Source organism: Pinus tabuliformis, chromosome X (genome assembly GCF_031772625.1).
Source record: "Pinus tabuliformis cultivar Carrire ecotype Pingquan chromosome X, CPIR1, whole genome shotgun sequence".
NCBI classification, from domain to species: domain Eukaryota; kingdom Viridiplantae; phylum Streptophyta; class Pinopsida; order Pinales; family Pinaceae; genus Pinus; species Pinus tabuliformis.
The window spans coordinates 1,485,442,096-1,485,455,843 of NC_142308.1; the positions used below are offsets into that span (position 1 = coordinate 1,485,442,096).

The window sequence follows — 13,748 nt, forward strand, 5'->3', positions numbered from 1 at the left end:
ATTTCTGATAAAGAAATTGGAAGCAAAACAACATTAATGTATATGATACTTGGAGGTCTATGGTGCTATGGTCTATGCTGTTGATAAATACAGATAAAATATACATTCTTCTATAATAAAGTCAAAAGTGTCCTATGAAGGAAACGTCATGGGTCAAATAGGAAGTCATTGAAATTGCAATTCCATTCTTGTCCATGCTGTTGGAGTCTGAAGCTGGCTTGCCTTCAGGCTCTGGGTTCTTCGATTGTTATTAGCTTCTCTGAGATTCTGCTATGATCTTATTATCTAAAATATATCAATATTATAGATAAGCATCGTCTTTGGTAAAGAAAACCTTCTTGTGAAATTAGAAAGTAAACATTTTTTCCGACTCTGCAAATGAATATCTTAATAACAAAATCAATTTACATCCATGAGTCTCTGCAGTGTATGGCCTATGACATTAGTGTTTCTGAGGTATTATGAAGTTGTTTAGTTTAGAATCTATTCTCTCTCTTTTTTTTTGGCCAGACACTTCCCTTGATTTCAAGGATGATACTCGGGGTAAATGCTAGATTCTTTGGGGAACAAGTCCAGGTCAACAATTCATGAATAGATCATATATAGCTCGTCAACAATCAGCTCAGTAAAAGCAAATATGTTAGAAAGTGGGATTTGAATCCAGCTGGGGATGGTAACAACTATTCATTACAACCACTTGAGCTACACCCAATTGACAGTTTATGATCTATTGTATGGAACAGAGATGTAAGCAAAGAAAAATGAGAGAAAATATGAGGTTACATGTCTATGTAGGTTTGCATTTCTTCTGAAATCTTCTTCATGGCTTTGAGTGCCTTCTGTCTGATGTTTTACTGAAATAGTGTTTTTCTGAAAGATTTAACTCTTATTTTCTTCTTCTTTCATAGAATATTTTCTTAATTTTATGCCTAAGTTTATAGGACTTACTTGCCATCAAGGTTTCCCACTGCATCCATCCCTTTCCCAAGTTAGAGACTTAATGTGTCTTGTGTTTCATTTTCTATTTTCGTCTCTTTCTCCTTCATTCACCCCTTAAACCTAAGAGAATTATTCTCGTCTGAAGGCCATGTTTTTTCTCATGGGACTATGTTCTTTGGGGTCTTATGTAAAATTTCACATTTTGGCTTGCTCTTAATATTGTTTTCATCTACTTCTCTTTCTGTTTAATCTTCACCATTTCATAATTTGTGAGTCAGTTTTTCTAAACTCCAGATTTTAAACTTCAAATTTTGAACCTGCATACTATTTTCAACAAAACTCTGCAACATAAGGATGTCATATAACATTCGATATGATCCTCAAGGAGCTTGAGCAACCTTTTCTTTTGTTTTTAAATCTGTTGCCATTTCTGCTACTTGCGAGCTTGGCATTCATAAAGGAGTGCAAGAGTGATTGAGAGGCCAGACACCAATTTGGAAGCTTTTTCATTCTGAAGTCCCGATTTACAAGATCAGTTTTTTAGGAGGAATATGCTGGTTTATTGCAGTAAGCTCAAAGGAACGAGGCATAATATGTAACTCAATTTTCCAACTCTTCTGGCACAATCTTAAATTTCATCATACTTTGCCAAACTGTTTACCTAGATTATGCAGAACAACAAACACTGTATGCAAACTCTATCCATATGCAGAACAACTTTCAAAAATGGAATTAAAATTTGTTAAATTTAATCATATAAAATCAACATGAAGACATCAGAGAGGTTCATCTTGAGCAAAGACTCAACATGGGGAACCTAATTGCCAATGGAGCAATCACAACACAACCATTGACAAATTTTCTCAAATGCCACCCTTGAGCTGGGGCTATGAGAAGAATGCAGGTTCTGTCACAATCAACCTCAACTGTTATGTTAAAAATGCCTGCAAGCCTTTGAACTACAATAGGTAGAGATCAATTTAACTCAGATATCACCATTGCTAGCTGACTCACTTAGCATGGGAAGTCATCTGTCAATTAGACCGATATCTTAATCAACAATTACAGAAGGCTACCGAAGGTGACTAATCCCAGGTTCCCAATGACATTTCTGAAGAATCTCTTATGATAATCTGCAAGTCTCAATAAACTTCTAACATTACCCATATTCTGCAAGCTATGCAAAGGATCTCCATAACTTAAATATCTGACATAAATATTTAGGAAATCACGACCACATCTCTGCGAAGAGTTGGATGTTGGGGCATAATTTAACTACGATTCTTTACCTCCCATATCCTCTTGGCGCTAATTAAAATTGAGTTATGTTCAGTGGTTCGCTCGACTTGATTAATTCTTACTATCATATTTCTTTGGTGTTAACTAAACTTGAGTTATGTTCACACGACACTTGATTAATTCTTACTATCATATTTCTTTGGTGTTAACTAAAATTGAGCTATGTTCACACGACACATGATTAATTCTTACTATTGGAGTTTTTCTCTAGTTCATGTCATACTTTGGGTTTTGTTACCACATAAACGAGCGTTAGCTTAATGTCTAAAAAACGGATGTTAGCTTTGTGGAACTTAGGAGGTTGACTGTTGTCATCTCACCGGCTCTTCTCTTCTCGTTTTTGGGTTTTGTTACCACATAAACTAGCACATTTAGCTTAAAGTTTAAAAAACGGATGTTACCTTTGTGGAACTTAGGAGGCTGACTGTTGTCATCTCACCGGCTTTTTTCTTCTCACTTTAAACGAGGAAAATACCTTATTCAAGAGGGGTATTTCTAAGGGGTTTAACTCAGTGTTTTTAAAACCGGAACCGGTGACCGAACCGGTCCACCTAGCTAACCGGTTTACCGACCGGAACCGGTCTAACCGGGACTGGTTTGGTCTAAACGAACCGGTTTTTAAAAAATACATTAAATAATTAATTTTTAATGAAACAAAACTATTTTTAAGATGTAAAACCATGATTCCAAGCCAATAGAGACAAAATATGCAAAGTTTGCTCATTTATATACCATGCAAAGGTGAATATATCAAAATGGCACCGAGTGCAATACATATCATCGACAAAATAGCAAAATACATAAGAAATGAGGCTCTAAATGGCCTATAAAGTCCAAAAACAATGCTGCAAGCTATGAGGCCATTGGCCTACTACAAGTCTACAGTGTACACATGATCAATCATCAAGTCCATCACCACTACTAGACACAGGATCATCATCAGGAGCTACATAGACATCATCTGGTTCAGAGTCTGAGGATGCCTCAGCACAAGTCAGAGTAAGGTCTGAGTTACCTATGTGTTTGAGACTGAGTCGTGAAAGAAGTTCAAAGCCAGATCTCTGTAATATTGTTGTGTAATCTGAACTCTCCTAAAAGGGCCTAATCTAGGCCTTGTTGCAGATATTTTCTAGCAGAACTTGATCAAGATATTTAAAACATATTGATGACACCTTGTTGATGAACTGACGCCAGCAACCTGTGGAATAAAAGGTTCAATCACAAAGCGAAGATGCATGACAAGAATTTATTATACAGGAAAGAAGTAATGAATTAGTCATGAGAATGCAGACCTACAAAAAGATCATTGAAACAAAGCCAGAAATCAAAGTCCAAAACATATTAAAGAAGGCCCGTCGTGAAGTTTACAAACAGATTTTGAATTGCACTGTCAAGTACCTCATTTCTCTTTGAGATTTATTTTGTGCTTTTTTGAAATACAAATCATTTCATAGTTTGAAGGACTCTAAGATCTCCATGCAAAAGACATTACAATGATGGGTAGCTCAGCATCTCATAACTCACAGCCATAAATGAGTCTAACAAAATTATAAGTCTGCAAATGAAAGGTATGCATCATGGCTTGATTTACCCACAGTGACCTTAATCAATATTAAAGATTTTGCTTTGGCATCATTCTTAAAAAATTTCAAGGCTTGGAATAAAAGACATGTATCAAGAGGTTGATTTCACAAGAATATGATCAGTCAGATCATAGAACTGTCAATCTTGTTGAAGATTGGCAGCTTCGGTCAGAATTTCGTTAGCAAATTAATGGAGAAACTTAATATTTATGACTTTGGCCAAGTCAGCCTCGTAGAAGACAAGTTGGCCCCACATTTCTGACCAGCATTGACTATCTTGATTGACTTGTCCATAAACCGGCCGGTTTAGGACAGAACCGGCCGGTTAGCAATAAACCGGCCGGTTTTTACCGGTTAGGTCTATTTTCTGGGCAAATGAGGCTTCTAACCGGGTTTTTTCACCGGTTCTGACCGGTGAGCCTCCCAACCGGCCGGTTAGGCCGGTAACCGGTCAGACCGGAACGGTTTTTAAAACTATGGTTTAACTAGGCTCACTTGATGTAATAGGAGTGAGAAGAAAGAGAACCTAGCAACAATGTAAATGGAAATAATGAAATCAATGGACTTGGGTAATGAGTGAAAGGGAGATTAGTGCTCTACTTAGTTGGGCTATGTAGTCACTTGGGTAATTTCAAAAGGGCAAGTTGAGGGTTTATAGGCAGCCATGTAATGTGTTCTAAATACTTTTAAATACTTTACTTGGTTCAACAATAGATTTTAGTCATTAGGATTTTCCAAGATAAGTAAGGGAGAGGATTACTTAAGATCCAATACTGAAAGAAAATGTAAGGTAGCCCCTTACCCAAGACTATATAAGTACATACCTACCATGTAAATATGACATATGAGATGTAGTGATTTTTGAAAGGTAGATTACTAGAAAGTTTATGGCACATCACTATAGAACCTTCCAACATAGCATGGTGCTCCTCTATGGCATTTAAAATTTTGCAAAACTTTTAACTTCCATCAATGTGCCCTAGAACATATCTACAAGGAAAATTACATGAAATAAAACATCATTTACCAAATAGAAGACACATTTTTTCAAAACTGAGACAGTTGATTCCAATTCGAGTAGCAAATAGAGTGAACAAATCTTAAATAGATTTGAACTTTAACTCGTAAAATAAAATATGAATTGTTTCCTTAGAACTATTAGTTTTACAAAGGAACAAGGATAAATTAATCTTCTGGAACCTCTCCAACCATTTTTTTGTTGTTTTGTTTTGCGGTCAAAAATGGATAAAAAATTGTCAAGACAATCCCTATAAAAATTAAAAAAAAATAATGTAAGAAACAAATTCTCAATAAAACTCACATCTAAGTATCTCAAGGAAAATGGTTTAACAACACCAATAATGATTTAGTTACAAGAACCTTCTCAAAATAAAACCAAGGGCTAGCAACCTTACCCAAAACCACTGACCAAACTCAAATATAGATTACAACACTAAAAAATGAAGTGGATCCCGTTAATTATCACGTACGGTCTCCATATATAATTGTCAGCCTAGACTTTTCAAAAGCGCCTCCATCAACAAGCACCCAAGCCAATGGGAACTTGGCCATGTGTGTTAGTGCATCCACTGCAAATCGAACCAAGATATAGCCCACGGCTTTATAAAAGAATGTTTTGCAATATGATACGGCACCACCCATGGTTGCATAAGTCGACAGCTTGATGCATTCGACGCACTTTCATATGGCGGCTTCCACCAAAAAAAGACTGCATAATGATAAAGTACGGCTCAGCTGAGATCATGACCCAAAGGATGGCGGCCTAACATTCATGTTGTATGTACAACATATCAAAAAGACATGAGATGGATAAGAAGAGGGCTGCAGTCTGGTAGGATGTCGACGCCTCACCTCGTATTAGCACGAGCTGGAAAAAGCGGCGGACCAGTGATTTAAATCGGTGGCTTCAGAATCCTTCGGTTAAATGAGGCGCCATGGTCTAAAGCGGCCCCATAAATGCTCTAACGAGAAAACACGGTGACATCATGACTTCAAAGTAATTTGGCTTAGGGGTTGTTTAAACCAATGTTGATAATATCGGTATCGGGAAAATATCGGCGAGGGTCCAAAAAATATCTTATCGGCAATATCGGCGAAAATATCGGCAAAATATCGGCAAATATCGGCAAGCATAAAAAATGCATAATATATTCATTTTTTTCAGATTTTTAAACATATAAAGCAATAACAACATGAAATAAACACATTGGCACATAAATATGAAGAAAACACTAATATATATGATGTCAAATAGAAATGATACATCAAAGGCGATACCAAATCCTGCTGATCCCTGATAATTGTCCATTCAAGGACTCAAATGTGGAGAACCAATACAAAATAATATCACATATATAAAAGTATCTCATCATCATGAGTTATATGTAGCACAACAAATAAAACTAGCAGCTATCTATCTGAAATCACTGCCCTCTCCCCCTTTTACGGGAAAACATGATGGGCTGTTTGCCAAGCCTACCCCTAGTAGTAGGAGGCCCTGAGCCTGCCTCTGCACCTAATGTCAAATAATGAGTGCTAGGTATGGGGCTATGCTCTCCTATATCTATAGCAGATGGTGTTGATGCTGATGCTCCCGCAGTGTCCTCCTCCTCCTCCTCCTGCTCCTCCTCTGAGTGTTGCTGCTCCTCTGACTCCGAGTCCTCCTCTTGCTGCCCCTGCTCTAATGGATCATCTGCCACTGGCTCTAACCATGAAGGTGACTCCTCCAAGAGGGGCTCCTCAGACTCCACCCTCCATGGAGACGGACATCAATATTGTCTAAGCTAAGTCACATGACATGAGGACACGAGACACGGAGGACACGTAAATACGAGTATTCAATACGAAACACAACGACCTGGAAACAGGACACGGGGGACACGTTTTATATATATATATATATATATATATATATATATATATATACACCAAAATATAGTTTTTTATCCATATTAAATTGCAGGTTGCAGCTTATCTAATCAAATTAAAATATAGTTACTTCTCAAAGTTCATAGTTCACTTTAAAAAAATAAATAGAATCAAAATTTACTATTTAGAAATTAGAATGTGATATGCTTGGTCTTGATTCTTGAATATTCAATGTTCATTGTTCATGTACAACTTACAAGCACATAAGAAAATAACTAAAGTCTAATCCTATTGATTTCGTCTGCCCCTCTTGCGAGAAAATGCCATAGCTTTCCCTTTCCCTCTAGATGTAGATGCTGGTGCTGGTGGAGTTGGCAGTGGAGTTTGCTATGCTCTAGAAGCTGAAGAACTAGAAGTAGGAGCTATAGGAGGTAGACCACGTCCTCTACTGGTGGCAGGGGTAGCCCGGGCAGGTGGTGTCACCTGGAAACATTACAATCTCCCAATCCTGAAATCCTAAAAAACTGATAAGTCTGCTGCATTTTGAATGAAATCTAAAATTCTACTTTCTCCATATGAAATCCAATGAGGCCGGAACCACTCTCAAACATCCTGAGTCATTTCATGGTAATGTTAAAAATTTAAGTAAAAGGATGAAAATGAAGATTAAGGAGAATGTCACTTTTACTTTAAGAATTTAACATTACCATGAATAGCATATCAATACTAGGGCCTAGAACGCTCAAACCCTCCTTGGCAGCAACCACATAGCTCTCCCCTTCCTTCTCCAGCAATCAGAAATGAAAATGATATGAAAAAAAACCAAAATCGGATTTTTATAGGCCGTGCAGAAATTTTTTACAGTCACTGGGCGATATTTTCGATTGTCGCGCGATATTTTCCAAAATATCGGCGATATTTCGGAAATCGCGCGATATTTTCAAAAGCCGAAAATATCGCGATATTTTGTCGGCGATATATCGGCTCGCCGAAAATATCGCGATATTTCCGAATATCGCCGATATCTCGGCGATATTATCAACACTGGTTTAAACATTATCAGTTAATCCAATTGTTTTTACTGATATATTTTTGGGTTTTTCCAGTTTAATTTCTCTAAAATTTGGTAGGGATTTATTGAAATCACAAATTTGATGGGTAACTCAATCTAGGGTCTTAGGAGTTTTTGAAGGTGCTGAATCCAAATATACAGTCAAAAAACCAATTTAAATAACACAGATCAAGATTTTACCTCAAATATTTCGCCGGGATTCCGGCACAAGAAAGTCCAAAAAGTCACACTAAAAACAACTCCACTCCAAAAACGAGTTGTTTTTAGTGAAACTTTTTAGGAAGTTTTCTCCGTGGGTTTTTCAGTGTAATTTCTCTAAAATCCGGCACGAATTTATTGAAATCACAAGTTTGATGGGTAACAAGTTTGATGGGTAACCCTGCACAATCCAAGTGCCCTAGGGGGTTTTGAGAGTGCTGAATCCAAATATAGAGTCAAAAAATCAGTTTAAATAAGTTTAAATAACACAAGTCAAGATTTCACCTCAAAAATTTCAATCAAATTCTAGTACGGGAAAGTTACACTAAAAACAACTCCCAAAAAAATAAAAATAAAAATATATTAGACTTTATTATTATATATTTTATACATAAAAAAATAAATTATATAAATTTAATTAATAATAAAAAAATAATCAAATTAATGTGAAATTTGTAAAAGCTCAAAGAAAAATAAATTTCAAATTTCTTTAATTGTAATCCACCGAAAAGAGAAAAAAAAAATAGAACAGAAAGGAGAACAAACGACAAACTATAGAGAATTTACTAATAGGCAGCTACTTTAAGATAAAAAATGATCATAAATAACTATAATTTTTTATATATATCTACGGCTTCCACTTCAAGGGCTGACATGTTCTCTGCACGGCCTCTGGTTGGCAGCATGACGCATGACACAGTATACATAGGTGTCGACTTGACACGAGTCAGACGGACTGCTGATACCTCTGGGATAAAAAAATGATCATAAAAAGCTATAATTTATATAAATATAATTTTTTATATATATCTACGGCTTCGACTTCAAGATTCGACATGTTCTCTGCACGACCTCTGGTTGGCAGCTTGACACTGTATACATGGTTGGCGACTTGACACGGTATATGTCACGACCCTAGCCATATATTCAATTTTTTTTTTGGTTATACATACCAACTTGCCTAAACAAAATGCTCATATGATTTTTTTTTCCAATCATGATGACCATAACCATATCAATCTATATGATTAAGTGCACTTTACCTTCAATTTTCCTATTATTAAAAACGTTTGCATAAAGCATAAGCAATTGTCAACCATAAACATTGTTAAACATATACATAAGTCGGGGTGTATTAATACATATATATCTATGCCAAAGTTTACGGTTATACATGATCAATATACCTTTCAATACACCCACCTCACCGAATTAACATAACCCATACCTTGGTTTATTCTACCTATGACAATCTGCTCGAGATATTTACAATGGTTAATGGTGTGGACTTGATATCCCGCCACAAAGCCTATTGACAACTCATCCTACCATAAACGCGGCAGTACGTCCGGTGCAGGTGGCATGACCTGGTTTCACCAGCCACGTGATGCTTTGGGATTGCGGACTTCGGTTTTATCACCACAGGCTCCCGCCTTACTTCGACGGTCCAGATTAAGTTTGGTGATCGGAGGGTTGTCAATTGTCAAGGGTTTTACTAAGACTTTTGAGTGAAATTCAGTTTATCATTTTCTTCATTTGGTGCCGCGGTCTTTGCGGATCTGGTTCGATGTTCCTTCCACAGTTCGACACCAGCTCCCTTGTGCCTCCAGACTGTAACCCTCCAGGGTTTGTCTTCCCGTTCAGCATCGAGTCCTCGCAGGTAATTTTCATTGACAATCCTTGGGTTAAGTTTTAGGTTTTGTTAACCTGGAGTAACGCATACAGTTCTCATAGTTTCATTGTCGGGTTTGTAGCTGCAACCTACTACGCTGCAGATCCATCTATGGCTTTCTCTCCAGCGGCGCATCTCACCGGCTTAACACAGGTATGCTATGACCTTCGTACCCTGCCCTGGTTTATAGTGATTAGAGGTTTCAGACAAGAGCTGTTACATATGATTGGGTATGAATCTTTATTGTTTCAGCACGGATTCCTTGCTCCCATTGTCGGTTAATCCCGGTGGGAAACCCCTACAGCTGCCTTCGCTGCATACGATGGAGAATCCTCTCTTGCGAGAGTTATGCTTGGAGGCCGTCTCCGGTTCTGTTATGTATGTTCAATCTTGTGCTATTAATTACCAGGCCATCCTGTAACAACTTGATATTGATTGTATGGTCCAAATACTCGTTGGGTTTTCAGATCAGAACCCGTCTTAGTTTTATGGGGCTTGATCCCCTTTTTGAATGTAATGATATATATATATATTTGAATTCGAAAGTGTTCTGTTGAAGCTAGCAGTAATTGCCACAGTAGATAGACATTAAGCTCTCTGGCATTCCTGTGTTTTAATGGAATTTTCATTGTTGTTTGCCGCTTTTGCAAATAGATATGTGGTTATATTTCGCTATGGCTTGCTAGCTCACCCGCGGCCTCCGCCTCGAGGGTACGGGGGTTATGTTAACAGTTTCAGTTCATGCTTCTGTAACTTCTAAAGTTGTATATTATTATTCCTCATAATATGTTTGGCGGCTATTCCGCGTCTGAGCGCTCATGCATAACTTTTTACAGTTCATCTGTTTGATATGAGGGTTGTATTTTATATGTGCATGCATGGTTTTCACAGTTCATGTGCTAAATTCAAGGGTTGGTAGTTTTATTTGCATGCATCGCCTCTCGGCCATACTAGGAATAATGAATACGAGGGTCTGTCATTTTATTCGCATGCATCGCCTCTCGGCCATACTAGGAATAATGAATACGAGGGTCTGTCATTTTATTCGCATGCATCGCCTCTCGGCCATACTAGGAATAATGCCCCTCATCGTGCTTGCACAGGTTCTCTGCTGTGATTAAATCATCTCTATTACAGTTATTTACTTCCGCTCTCGGGTTGGCTAAAATGTTTTCATTTTTCTGGCTACATGCAATGTAACGTAGTTTAATACCACTGTCTCGCCTGTACAACATCACACAGTGCTTTCCTTGTTTGTATCCATCGGTGCATGGTTACGACCTTGTCACAGATTCCTTGTTTTATAAGTACGCCCGTTTAATAACACTCTCTACACAGAGTCATTAAGTAGTTTTGCACAGGTTAATGTCTGGTTGAGTTATTGACTACTCCATTAACTAACAGTTTTCTACCTCAAGGTCACATGGTAAAATCTTTTAACAGTATCTAGGAAAAACAACAGTCCTTTCCCATTCAAATTACTGTAACTTAAATGCATGTTCATTTTCCTATCAGGGACTTACCAGTTTGGAACCGTACTTGATTTCCTCTGTCAGGAATGGTTTTATTCAAACAAAGGTCACCTGCTTAATTTCTGCTCTCCTCCCAGCCAATGAGATCCATCCTTCGGACGGTGTTCTCCCCCCGAGCAATCCTGCAGGCCTCCAGCCCTCAACAGGAACAGTGCACTCCTGGTGCCAGGTTATCTGGTCCTCACCAGACCTAACCTCCTTGCCCCCCCCTTGGAGCAAGATTTGTTTTCTTTTCTTTTTCCTCTGTCTGTCCTCACAGCACAGAATCCCCAAGTTAGGGTTTTTTTTTCCCTTTTGAAGGGTAGTTCCATCAGTTATCACACTGATCCTTTTCTTTAAGATTCACCTCTTAGAGGCTGCCAGCAATTCTAAGAAAATATTTAAATTAAATTATTTAATCAGAATTAGTTTGCCACAGTTTTGTTTAAAACATAATAACAACTGTATTCGTCTTTTACCACAGTAACTTTCAAATTTACATAAATCTGGGGTCATTACATCTCCCCCTCCTGAGATTGGACATCGTCCCGATGTCTATCACCTGTAAACAGGTTTGGATAAGCCTCTCTAAGGAGTTCCTCATCTTCCCAAGTGGCCTCCTCTGGTCCATAGTGCTGCCACTGCACTTTAGCTTGGGAAATAACTCGTTTCCGCAGCTGCACTTCTCTCCGGTCGAGAATGGTCAGTGGTTCGACCAGAACCTCGCCTTCCGGCTCGACCTGCAAACAGAATGGATTTAGTTATTTTTCAGTTTATAAACAATGCTTATCCATAATAACCAGATTACTTCTTACCCGCACATTCTGCCATTGAATCACATGTTTAGGATCGTAAACGTATTGCTTTAATACGGATACGTGAAACACATTGTGAATCTTAATATGACTTGGTAGGGCAAGTTGATAGGCGACCGGTCCTACTTTGGCCAAGATCTGGAAAGGCCCAAAGTAACGAGGTGCTAGCTTGGCACATCCCCTCCACTGCAAGGTACTCCTTCTTGGTTGGATCCTCACAAATACATGATCCCCAACCTGGAATTCCTTAAATCTTCTTTTTCGATCAGCGAAACTTTTCTGCCTGTCTTGAGCGGCTTTCAAGTTAGCACGCACCCTTTTCACTGTATTCTCCATTTCCTGTAACATATCAGGACCAATTCGCAACCTGTCTTCCGGTCCACCCCAGCTTGCGGGTGTGCGGCACTTCCGCCCATACATAACCTCAAAAGGACTCATCTGAGTTGAGGAATGGTACCCATTGTTGTATGCGAATTCGACTAAGTGGAGATAGTCCTCCCATTGAGTTGGCTTCATCAAAACACATGCTCTCAGCATGTCTTCCACAACTTGATTTACTCGTTCTGTTTGGCCATCAGTTTGGGGATGATAAGCTGTACTAAAATTCAGCTGTGTTCCCAGTTCCGCAAACAGTGTCCTCCAAAAGGTTGATGTAAACTTGACGTCCCGATCGGAGATAATCACTTTCGGCAGCCCATGTAATTTGAACACATGCTGCATGAAAATATGGGCAATTTGTACAGCCTTATATGTCGATTGCACAGGTATGAAGTGTGCTGCCTTACTCAACTTATCCACCACCACCATAATGGAATCATTATTCTTCTTGGTCTTGGGCAGTCCCGTTATAAAATCCATGGATATAGTCTCCCACTTCCATTCTGGAATGGGTAGAGGTTGTAACAGTCCTGCTGGGTGCATGTGTTCCGCCTTAATTTGCTGACATTCTAGACAGCGTGCTAGATACTCAGTTATCTCTTGCTTCATTTTTGGCCAGTAGTATTCTTTGCGGAGTGTGGTAACCATTTTCTGGTAGCCCGGGTGTCCCGCATAATGGCTGGTATGAAACTCATCTAAAATCAGCTTCTTAATGCTGTCTTCATTGGGCACATACAGCTTATTATTAAAGCACAACATATCAGCATCATCTAGTTTGTACCCTTGTAGTAATTCCTTATTAGATTGCTGCTGTAATTTCTGTTTGATGTGCTGATAAACAACATCTTGTTCAGCCGCTATTTTTATCTTTTCCAATAAGGTACTTTGCCACTCACTAACTGAAATCCTGCACACGCATTGCACCTTCCGACTTAATGCATCCGCTACTCGGTTCTCCTTACCCTTTAGATGCTTAATTTCAAAGTCGAACCCACTTAAGAAGTCAGCCCAGCGAGCTTGTCTTGTATTTAAGGTGGGTTGACTGAAGTAGTTCGTTAAACTGTGGTGGTCTGTTAATAACAGAAATTTTCTGCCCACAAGGTAATGTCGCCACATTTTCAGGGCATGAATGACAGCAGCCAGCTCCATGTCGTAAGCAGAGTATTTCTGCTCATGCTCTTTCAACTTTCTAGATTCGTAAGCAATGACTCTTCCTTCCTGCATCAGCACTCCTCCCACACCTTCCTTGCTTGCGTCCGTGCAGACTACATAATCCTTGTTAGGATCAGCGATACTTAATATAGGTGCAGTAGTAAGTAAGTGCTTGAGCTGCTCAAAGCTCTTTTGGCACGCTGAGGTCCACTTAAATGTTTTTCCTTTCTTTTGCAAAGA

At 38.6% G+C, this 13,748-nt stretch overlaps 1 protein-coding gene across 3 annotated transcripts in view; it reads left to right on the forward strand.

The window, feature by feature from the left end:
- Positions 1-13,748, forward strand: part of SPL7 (squamosa promoter binding protein-like 7) — a 330,320-nt gene that overhangs the window by 306,201 nt on the left and 10,371 nt on the right. The gene's annotated exons all lie outside the window — the stretch shown is intronic.